Consider the following 11,154-nt stretch of genomic DNA (forward strand, 5'->3'; position numbering starts at 1 on the left):
TAAGGATAGAGCCATGATCCAGCAGAACTGGTACCCATAAAAGAAGACACTGGAGATCTTTGTTTGCCATGTGAGGACACAGCAAAAAAGGCCGCCATTTCAAGGCCAGAAAGAGAGCTCTAGAATCCAACCATGTTGGCACCCTGATCTTGGATTTACAGCCTCCAAAACTGAGAAAATAAATTTCTGTTAGCCCATTCAATCTATGGTATTTTATTATGGCAGCCTGAGCTAATAATACAAGATGTGAAAGACCTTTAGGAAGAAAATTATAAAAACTTGAAAGATATTAAAGAAGACCTAAATAAGTGGAGGATCATTTCATGCATCCAGATAAGAACACATAACAGAAATATCAGTTATTCTCACATGTAAAGATTTGGTACAGATTTCCAATTTCCAGTCCTGTGCAAAAGAAACTTGGAAGTCACCTCTCTTTTCTAACAAGGGAAAAGCTGAACAAACTGAAAAATTAACTCTTCTTAGATTTGTAAGAGAAGTGAGGTCGCAGGGCAAACCACTGCCACAATTGGAGAGATCCAACAGGAGAAGACAGAATCAGACTTATGGGGCCAGAAACCCACAAGCTGAAACATCCACAGGAACCAATGTCCAGGTAGGGAAAACTGGACTGTAATTGACAAATTCCTAGAGGCTGAGTGTGGGTTAAGTCTGAGAAATAACTCCCGGTCATTGGGAGTCCCTCAAATATTAGTGAGTTTTACCTCCTGTAGTTCTACCAGTGAACATCAGAGAAAAATCCTCTTGTGCTTCTGGCAGAAGGACAAAGAAAGGATCCATTTTGAAATACGGCAGAGTATTCTCCCCCTGACAAATTGTGTTCTCAGGAGAAACTACTTAACCAGAGCTTAAATGACCTGGGAGAAGGGAAGTCCCCAGCTCCAGCTGGCTCTAGCCTTACACATGGAGGAAGAGAAATACCCAACTTCAGTCCATTCTATGTGATCTTTTCCCACATAAAGGGGGAAGGATGACTGAAAAGCACAGGTAAAGTTGTGCCCTGGAAGTACAGGCTCACTAAAAGACCTACTCATAGGGCTGTATAGCAGTTCCTCTCCCCCACCAACACCCCACCTTCACATTATTAATGGCCTATATACAGCAGCTCCTTTTACTTAGCTATCTGGCTATCAAGGGAAAAATTACAAGACATATTAAAGGTCAAAAAAAAAATTTAAAGAGACAAGCTTCAGAACAAGACCCAGATATGACAGGGTTTTTGGAATTATCAGAGCAGCAGTTTAAAATAACTATAATTAGTATGGTAACTGGTCTAATAGATAAAGTAGAGCACATGCGAGAACAGATGGGCAACATAAGCAGGGACAAATTCCTTAAAACCCTGGGAAATCATAGTGATCAAAGCACTGGAATATAAATGAAGAAAGCCCTTGATGAGCTTATTAGTAGATTGGACACTGCTGAGGAAGGAATCTCTGAGCGTGAGGATATCTCAAAGAAACCTCCAAAACCAGAAAGTGAAAAGAACAAAGACTAGAAGGGGGGAAAAAAAATAAGGACAGGGACAACTACAAAAAGTATAATATGTATGTAATGGGAATACCAAAAGGAGAAGAGAAATGAACAGAAGAAATATTTGAAAAAAATAATGCTTGAGAAATTCCCTGAGTTTGTGTCCAACACCAAACCACAAATCCAGGAAGCTGTTCCAAAAACAACAAGCAGAATGAATGCCCAAAAAGCTACACCTACACATAACCATTTTCAAGCCTCAGACAATAAAAGATTTTTTTTTAAATCCTGAAAGAAGCCAGAGTGAAAAAAAGACTTCACTTCTAGAGGAACAAGGATGAGAATTACATTCAACTTCTCAGAAACCAGGAAAGCAAGAAGAGAGTGGAGTGGGATATTTAAAGTATTGAGAGAACCCCCCCCCCACCTAGAATTCTATACCCTGTGAAATTATCCTTCAAAAGTGAAGGAGAGATAGTTTCTCAGATGAGCAAAAACTGAGGGAATTTGTTGCCAGCAAACTTGCCTTAAAACAAATGTTAAAAGAACTTCTTAGGGTTCCTGGGTGGTTCAGTCAAGTAAACGTCCAGCTCTTGATTTTGACTCAAGTCATGATCTCAGGGTTGTGATATTGAGCCCCACATTGGGCTCTGCACTCAGTGGGCAGTCTGCTTGAGATTCTCTCCCTCTGCCTCTCCCCCCAGTCATGTGCTCACTCTCTCTCAAATAAATAAATCTTTAAAAAACTTTGAAAAGAGAAAAAAATAAAATGAGATGAAACCAGAAAGGGAGACAAACCATAAGAGACTCTTAATCATAGGAAACAAACTGAGGGTCGCTGGGTGGGAAGGAGGTGGGGGGATGGGGTCACTGGGTGATGGACATGAAGGAGCGTACATGATGTAATGAGTACTGGGTATTACATGAGACTGATGAATCACTGACCTCTACCTCTGAAACCAATAATACGTTTTATGTTAATTAATTGAATTTAAGTTTAAAAAAAAACAAAAAAGAAAAAAAATTTTTAGAAGGAAAATGGTAGTGAAAATGAGTGAATTTTAGCTACACACAACAGTGTGGATAAGTACCAGGAAAATAATGGCGGATGAAAAAAAGTCACAGAAGAATGCATACAATATGATTCTATTATTATAAAATTCAAAAACCTTCAGAATTAAACACTATGCTGTTTAGAGTCACAAATATGGTAAAACTGAAGAAAAGCAAGGGAATGATGTCAAATTTTGGAGAGGTGATTAAGGGACAGGAAGGAAAGTATTGGTATCTGACAGGTACACGTGGGATTTTTTTTTTTTTTGAGTATTTTATTTATTTGAGAGGGAGGGAGCACGAGCAGGGAGAGCAGCAGGGCAGAAGGAGAAGCAGGCTCCCTGCTGAGGAGGGAGCCCGATGTGGGGCTCAGTCCCAGACCCCTGGGATCATGACCTGAGCCAAAGGCAGACACTTAACCAACTGAGTCACCCAGGTGCTCCCAGGTACACATAGGAATTTAAAGGCATATTATAATAAACTAGGCAGTGGGCACATGGATTTTATTGTATCATGATTATTTATCCCTTACATATTCATTATAAATCTTATTTTCTATCAGTTCAACATTTAACTTAAAAACTTTAAATCAGATCTGTCTGTGTGCATCTTTATTGATATACAATAAAACCTGAACATTTATAGGTAACAATCTGGAACCAAAAGAAATCCAGTGACTTGATCGAGGTCCAAGCCAAGTATTAACAGAGCTGATAATTCCACATGATGCTGAACTCTCTCTCCAAGTGCTGGCCTTTCTTTTTTTTTTAGGAAAACAGGAATGATACAGATATAAATATATATCACATCGAAAGACCAGACATTAATGTCCCCACTAGCAGGCAAAAACAATGGATGACTCCCACCAGCCAGTTTTCTGGACCCTAAAGATCTATACTACCATTTACTGGAAGGGAACACTGAACTTCTAAACAAAATGCTGAAAATGATCATTTAAAGAATAACCGTAGGGTAAAAAGTACTGAGAAAGTAAAAATAGCTATACTGGGTTGAATATGTGATAGACTGGTGTCAAAGAAGTACGATTATGAATCCTCATAGTTCATCTGCTTTGGAATCCTCTGCATCTGTGCTTTTCAAACTTCAATGTAGATATGAAACAAATGGGGATCTTGCTGAAATGCAGATTTTGATTCAACAGGATTTGTATGGACCAAGAGTCTGCATTTTGTTTTTTTTTTCTTCAAATTTTTATTTAAATTCTAATTCGTTAACATATAGTGTAATCCTGGTTTCAAGAGTAGAATTCAGTAATTCATCGCTTACATCTAACAACTCAGTGCTCATCATAACAAGCTTCTGCATCTCCGACAAGATCCTAAGTAACATCAGTGCTGACGCTCTAAAGGCCACAGTTTGAAATACTAAGCTTTACTGTGTAGAGTTATACCATGGATATGTCTGAACAGATCAGGATTACTCGTGCTTTTCTTCCTGGGGAGACAGCTGACCATGAATGCCATGGTTTTAAGAGTTCTCAGTTTGCTAAATGTGGTGGTGCTATGCCATAATGTTCACTCACCTAAATTCCCAAGTGAGTACAGTACAGGGTGCGTTTTGGACTAATCCGTATTTTCAAGAGGATGGGGGAGCAGTCAAAAGGCAGTGAGGTAGATGGAAAGATGGGAGGAAAATATGAAAAAGATGGGGAAAGCATGTACTAAGAGGCAGTGGGGAATACAGCAAGCAAGACAAAACAACCATCCATCTATGAGCAAATTGCTTGTCCAACAAGCTTAAGAAAGCAGCTTCTCTGAGATCAGCATCTCAATTAATTTCACTTGTCTATGCAAGATGGTGGGTCTTTCTAGAAGTTAAATATTTGCCTAGTTGGCTAGAAGAAAGGTAGTGGAGAAGAAATTAAGAAATTAAAAATAAAAAAAGAAATTGAAGGGAAGTTGAAGGAAAATTACATTGTCCTCTAATTCTCTGAGAAGAGCCTACTCTTCTCTTCATGGCACTATAATTTGAAATATATTTGTTTTTTTATTTCTTGGTGTCTTCTCTTCCCTACTTAGACCACAAGCTTTCTGACTCGCATCAAGACCGCTTTGTTGGGGTGCCTGGGTGGTTCAGTTGGTTGAGTGGCTGTCTTCAGGTCAGGTCATGATCCCAGGTCCTGGGATTGAGCCCCACATCAGTCTCCTTGCTGAGCAGGGAGCCTGCTTCTCCCCTGACTTCCGTCCTCCCTGCTTGTGCTTGCTCTCCTCCGCGCCCCCAGGGTCAAATAAATAAATACATAAATAAATACATTTTTTTAAACGCTATATTGTTTACAAGTATCCATCTACCACATGTAAGTACTTACAGAACAATGATTTTCAAAAAGTGAAAAGTGAGTAAGTAAAGCCTGAATTGTTAATTCACGAAGGGAGGAAACCATCACTCCTATTTCTTTACTATTCTCTTCAATACAGACAGCACAATCATCTTCTCAAATCCAAGTTCCTTTAGGGCAGAGGCGCTACCTGCTTTGTTCACTGATTGAGCTCAATGCCTAATTGGCTGCCTCGCCTTTAAGTGCTCCCTAACTAGATGTTGAAGACTAATACTCATTCTAGGTACGGAGTGAAGGAATTATTATAAGGAAACTGACCCACGAGATAAAAATTGTGCTCTGCTCACCATTTACTTTCTACACATAGGGTCTTGCAAATACAGTAGTATAAAGTCACACACGCTTGATGAATCGAATTCATGGAGGACCTGTTAACAAAATTGAACCAAATAAATTTGGAGATCTAACTGGCTTTATTTTTTTAAAAAAAGATTTTATTTTATTTATTTGACAGACAGAGATCACAAGTAGGCAAAGAGAGAGAGAGGAGGAAGCAGGCTCCCTGCTGAGCAGAGTGCCCAATGCGGGGCTTGATCCCAGGATCCTGGGATCATGACCTCAGCCAAAGGCGGAGGCTTTAACCCACTGAGCCACCCAAGCACCCCTCTAACTGGCTTTATTAAATGATTCATGAATCAGGCAGCATCGTATCTAGCAAGGAGGTAGAGGGCGAGCTCCATAGGCTACAGAAAGGGAAACGTTTTAAAAAGGAGGACAAGGAGGACAAATGGGGGAAAAAAAAAGATTATTTTATGTAAGGTCACTTTCATTTGGGGACAAGAATTTTAGTAGGTGGCTTACCTCTCTCCCTTTGGGGATGAGGAGGGTCCATTTGACAGATTCCGTATTAATGCTGACCAGAAAATTCCTGGCTGGTTAAAGGTGATATTCCTGGTGCAGGGGGGCAGGGCAGAGGTTGTTAAACCTGCAGTTCAGTTAGATATTAAGTCTTGGTTTGCTGACCTGGCCCAGGTGATACCATCTGGAGACTGTGGTTTACTTTTTAAAAACCTAAATGAACGATGCCTTCTATAGAATTCAGATATGCGGGGCGCCTGGGTAGCTCAGTGGGTTAAAGCCTCTGCCTTCGGCTCAGGTCATGATCTCAGAGTCCTGGGATCGAGCCCCACGTCGGGCTCTCTGCTCTGGCGGGAGCCTGCTTCCCCCTCCCACCCCCCGCCTGCCTCTCTGCCTACTTGTGATCTCTCTCTCTCTCTGTCAAATAAATAAATAAAATATTAAAAAAAAAAAAAAAAGAATGCAGATACGTTCTCTTTAGGAGGCGGGTTTCCTAGACCTACGTCTGTAAATTCCTCAGATAACCACTGCAGGCTGTGGGGTCTTCCTCCAGGTCCTTGCTAACAGAGCTCTACTTTTCACAGGGTAGGAATATGGCCAAACAAAGGCAAAAAATCAAGATTGGCATAAGCCATTGGATCTCAATCTGCTTTATATTAACAATACTGGGGACATGTTTAAAACTGATATCCTGCGCCCCACCCCAGACAAATAAGTAAGAACTAATGAAGGTGGGGCCCAGGTTTTTTACAAATCTCCTGGATGATTATAATGGGCAGCCAGGGTTACCCTGGTCCAAGGTGCCCGTGACAGTCCTGGTCTCCTTTGCCTGTGTTTCCCCATTTAGAGGTTATACATCTATGAGACCCAGTTCTGGTCACTGAGAAATAAGAGAAAATCTGCTAAGAAGTCCTAAAAAAGATTTCTACCTTGGTGAGCAGTTTATAAAATATACAGGATGTTTTGCCTCCAACTCTTCTTCCGTCTTAGTGTGTCATGATATGAGACCATTAGAACTGCTGTCATGAAAAGGGATGGCTGACACACTCAGATGACCAAGCACAAAAAGCAAGAGTCTTGGGGCACATCGGTGGCTTAGCTGAGCCTCAGACTCTTGGTTTGGACTCAGTTCATGATCTCAGGGTCATGGGATCGAGCTCCGCATCGGGTTCTGTGCTTGGCGTGGAGTCTGCTTGTCCCTCTCCCTCTGCTCCTCCCACTGCTGGCTCACTCTCTTTCTCCCAAATAAATAAATAAATAAATAAAAAGCAAGAGTCTACTTAACTCCAAATCTGCCCACATTCTTGTTAATGTGAAGTGATTTGAATTCTGTGACTTGCATATAATTGCCTTTTTCTTCCTAGTTATAATGTAACACTTACCCATTCTGTCATTCATAAAATACATTCATTATCAAAATAAGATGCATAACAGTTAAGGGCATGAGCTTTGCAATCAGACAACCCTATTTATCTGTTACTAGTTTCAGTCCCAGTCCTATTTACCTGTTACTAGTTGCATGTCTCTCTAAGCTTTGTTCCCTCTTCTATAAAAACAGTGGTGTAGGGGCGCCTGGGTGGCTCAGTGGGTTGAGGCCTCTGCCTTCGGCTCAGGTCATGATCCCAGAGTCTGGGATCAAGCCCCACGTCGGGCTCTCTGCTCGGCGGGGAGCCTGCTTCCTCCTCTCTGCCTGCCTCTCTGCCTACTTATGATCTCTCTCTATCAAATAAATAAATAAAATCTTTAAAAAAAAAAAAAAACAGTGGTGTCTACTTTATAATTACATCATGAGAATTAAATGAGATAATATGTGGAAGGCACTTAGCACAGTGCTGGGCACTTAGTCAATCACGGATGGCCATTGCTGCTCCATGCCTGCTCTGTACCAGAAGTTTCCTCTGGTTGCATTAAATTAAAAACAATGAAAATCATACCTATTCTAAATGATATTCAGTTATGCATTTGAGTATTAAATACTACCTCAGGGGGTGCCTGGGTGGCTCAGTGGGTTAAAGCCTCTGCCTTCGGCTCGGGTCATGATCCCAGGGTCCTGGGATGGAGCCCCGCATTGGGCGCTCTGCTCAGCGGGGAGCCCGCTTCCTCCTCTCTCTCTGCCTACTTGAGATCTCTGTCAAATAAATAATGTCTTAAAAAAAAAATACTTTAAATACTACCTCAGAACTTCCCCAGGCACAGTAATCCTAATTTAACATCTTGTCATGCACAGTGGATACTTTAGAATCTCCACATACCTCTCCGAGTATAAGATCTGTAACGCAATAGTGATTTGTTTGTTTTCTAGAAGCATTGTATGCAAAGATAAACATATTCAATCCGTAGTCTGGCTCCATTCATTTGCAATTAAAATTAGAAGGTGAGATGTGGTAGCAGACACTCTATTGCAGATTAGAAGACTACAATTTAATTTCACAGATGGTTCTCTAACCTTGATTTGACTCCTTAAGAGAAGTATCAAGTTATTGTTTTTGCACTGGATGAACTGGCTTATTAGTTTTATAGTCATGTGCCCATTTGGTAGTTTAGGGCTAAACAGAGAACAGAAGATACGCCTTTGTTTGCGAAGGGAGGAGGAACTTCAAATCTTGCTGGATTAATATGCAAATGCTCATGTGAGCGTTCTGAAGAGGTATTAGGTTGATTTCTGGTGTCCAACATGAGAAGAAGGGTAAAAGGATTATACTGAGGAATCAAAGAAAAATGAAGATCGCAGAATGATATGAGTGCATGAATAGCAAATATGTAAAAATAACATGTATAAAACAGTAGAAAGAAGAGGTGCAATTATGTGCAATTTGGGGGGATTGGGTTTAGTTTTCTCAGTGGTTATCTATATGTTATTATTAACCATTAGAGCTTTCTATTCAACATTCATTGCCTAATGGATTAAACATAGGGTGAAAAAATTCTTGCCCAAACTGACACTAATTTACTGGGTGACTTTAGGCAAGTGATTTAACATTTGATGGTCTTGAGAAGCACTATCATGATCCTTTTGTGTTTTGTAGATGAGTTTAATAATATGTGCAGAAAGGTTTGAGGGTTCTTTTGGAAGAAATCTTACATTGTTTCATTAGATTATAACATATCTTGCATTTGCCATAATTTTTTTAAAGCCTTTTATCTTTGGATGGTTTTTCTGGTCCAAGAGCTCTCATTAGTTTACCTCCCAGGCTTTGCCAAGTTGTAACCAAACCAGTATTGATTCTCTGCAACTACTTTGAGCTCAGCACTGACCCGTCAATATTATAGCACTTAGAGAAAGAGAACTTTCTAAAAGGATTTCTAAGTAGTGGAATAGTACAACATTTAATCCAAAACATTATATGGTTTCATAAGAAAGTTTGTAGGCCCTATAATTTAATTTGGAAAAAACCTTTAAGTGATGTGTATTAAAATTTACTTATTATAACTTGTAATTTTATAAACCAAGTTTGTTTTGAATTAACTATAGCTATGAATGTATTACTTCTAACTTGTGGTCATAATAATTCATTTCCATGCTTGTTTATTCAGGAGGTGTAGTCTGCTGTAATATTGATCAAATCATAAAATTCATCACAGTGAACAGTTCTGTAAATAGAAGAAAATGGGGGGCCAGTTAATAAGAGTGTAATAGATTAAGTACTTGATTACTGATGAAGCCTGTAGTAATGTGTCTCTCCTTAGGGCATCATCCTAAGAATGGTGATTTCTCTGCTTATTCTCAGGATCCCTTTGCCTGAAAAATCATATTATTCTTCATCAAGGGGTACACAATTTATCAAAATACTCCAGAAGCAAATATAACTATTGCTCATTCTATATCACAGTAGAGTCATTCTGGATCCTGGTCAGTATCCATCACTGTCCCCTGCGCTCTAGAAGGATTAGGCAGACGGCCATGCTGGTTGGACAAACCAGACTCTCTGTCTCTTCCAGGGATCTGAATCTTGAGCTGAGTGACACTTGATTGGAATGAAGGCCCTTGGAGTTAAATCATTCTAGTGATCATACAAAAGAGACTATACATAGATGTTTTCACTAAAGATCCCCGGAGTTGTTCTGGTTGCCATTCCTCCCAAGGTCCAGTGGTTCTGTTTTCCTTTGATTCTATGAATCACCCAATATTCTTCCCATATCGAGGGCAAGGAGTGATAGGGAGCACTTCAGTTAGTCTCTGTAGTTTGCAATCAAAGATCCCCAACTGAAGCAGGCAAAACACGTATTTACACAAAATCACACACACTGTATAAGCCAATAAATGATAGATGCCAAGTGAATGATACAGACAGCAAGTGTTGTAATAACTCAGAGGAGCTAGCTATTCTATGCTCTGATAAAGTCAAGGCAAGGAAGATTTTGTAGAAGAAATGGGACATGTGTCATCGGACAACATCCATGAAGACCAGTGACAGTATAACATTGAGCTAAGACCTCATACCCTGAAGCCAGAGAGAACTGGGCTCAAATCCTGGTTCTATCTGGCTTTATGATCTTGCTCAAGTGAATTAGCTTCTTTGTGCCTCCGTATCCTTTATTTGTAAAATGGAAATAGTTGTACTTCTCTCATAGGTTCATTGTAAGGATTAAATCAAATAACGTTTATAAAATGTTTAGCACAATGCTAATAAGCACTCAATTTTAAAAAGAAATAAATCAATCATGTATTTCTTGGCAATGGTTGAGAAATCAAACTCAACTCTCCAGAGTGAATGGATGAAATGGAGCAACATAATTGGTCCAAGAAAATGACAACACATAAAAGAGATCCATTCCTTTTCCCACCACCCTACCTACCTCCCTCCACACATGCACAAGTCTTCTCAGGTTACAGGGAGTCCCACTGAGGTCTTTTGACTGGGAAACCATTATTCACTCTTAAAAGTCTTTAATAATTTGCTAATGGTGTTTCATCAGCTTTTAGTAACCCGTGAGAGAAACATTCTTGTTGCTAATATTCATAGAAAGACACAATGAGTAAAATATCCTCACTCAAACAATCCAGAAGAGATGTGTCTGGGTAAGTCAGTCGGTTAAGCATCTGCCTTCAGCTCACCTCATGATCCCAGGGTCCTGAGATCAAGCCCTGCATCGAGCTCCCTGTTCAGCAGGGAGCCTGCTTCTCCCTCTCCTTCTGCCCCCTCCCCCCTGTTCATGCTCTGTATCTGTCTCTCTAATACATAAATACATAAATAAATAAGTAAATAAATAAATTCTTTTTTAAAGAATCTAGAAGATTAAGAAATTGATTTTTACTAATTTAACATTTTTCCTAATTCATAAAGTCTATGTTCCTTTTATATATGGCCAAACAAGACTAAGACAACTATTTTAATATTTCTTTTCATTGGGCAATCTTTCAGGATTTTCAAACAAAAATTACTTTCGCTTTCCTAAAGAGAAAAACTACTAAACTCTAAGCTCCTTGAGGGAGATGTAAGCCAATGAAT

Source organism: Martes martes, assembly GCF_963455335.1.
Source record: "Martes martes genome assembly, chromosome: 2".
Lineage (NCBI taxonomy): Eukaryota > Metazoa > Chordata > Mammalia > Carnivora > Mustelidae > Martes > Martes martes.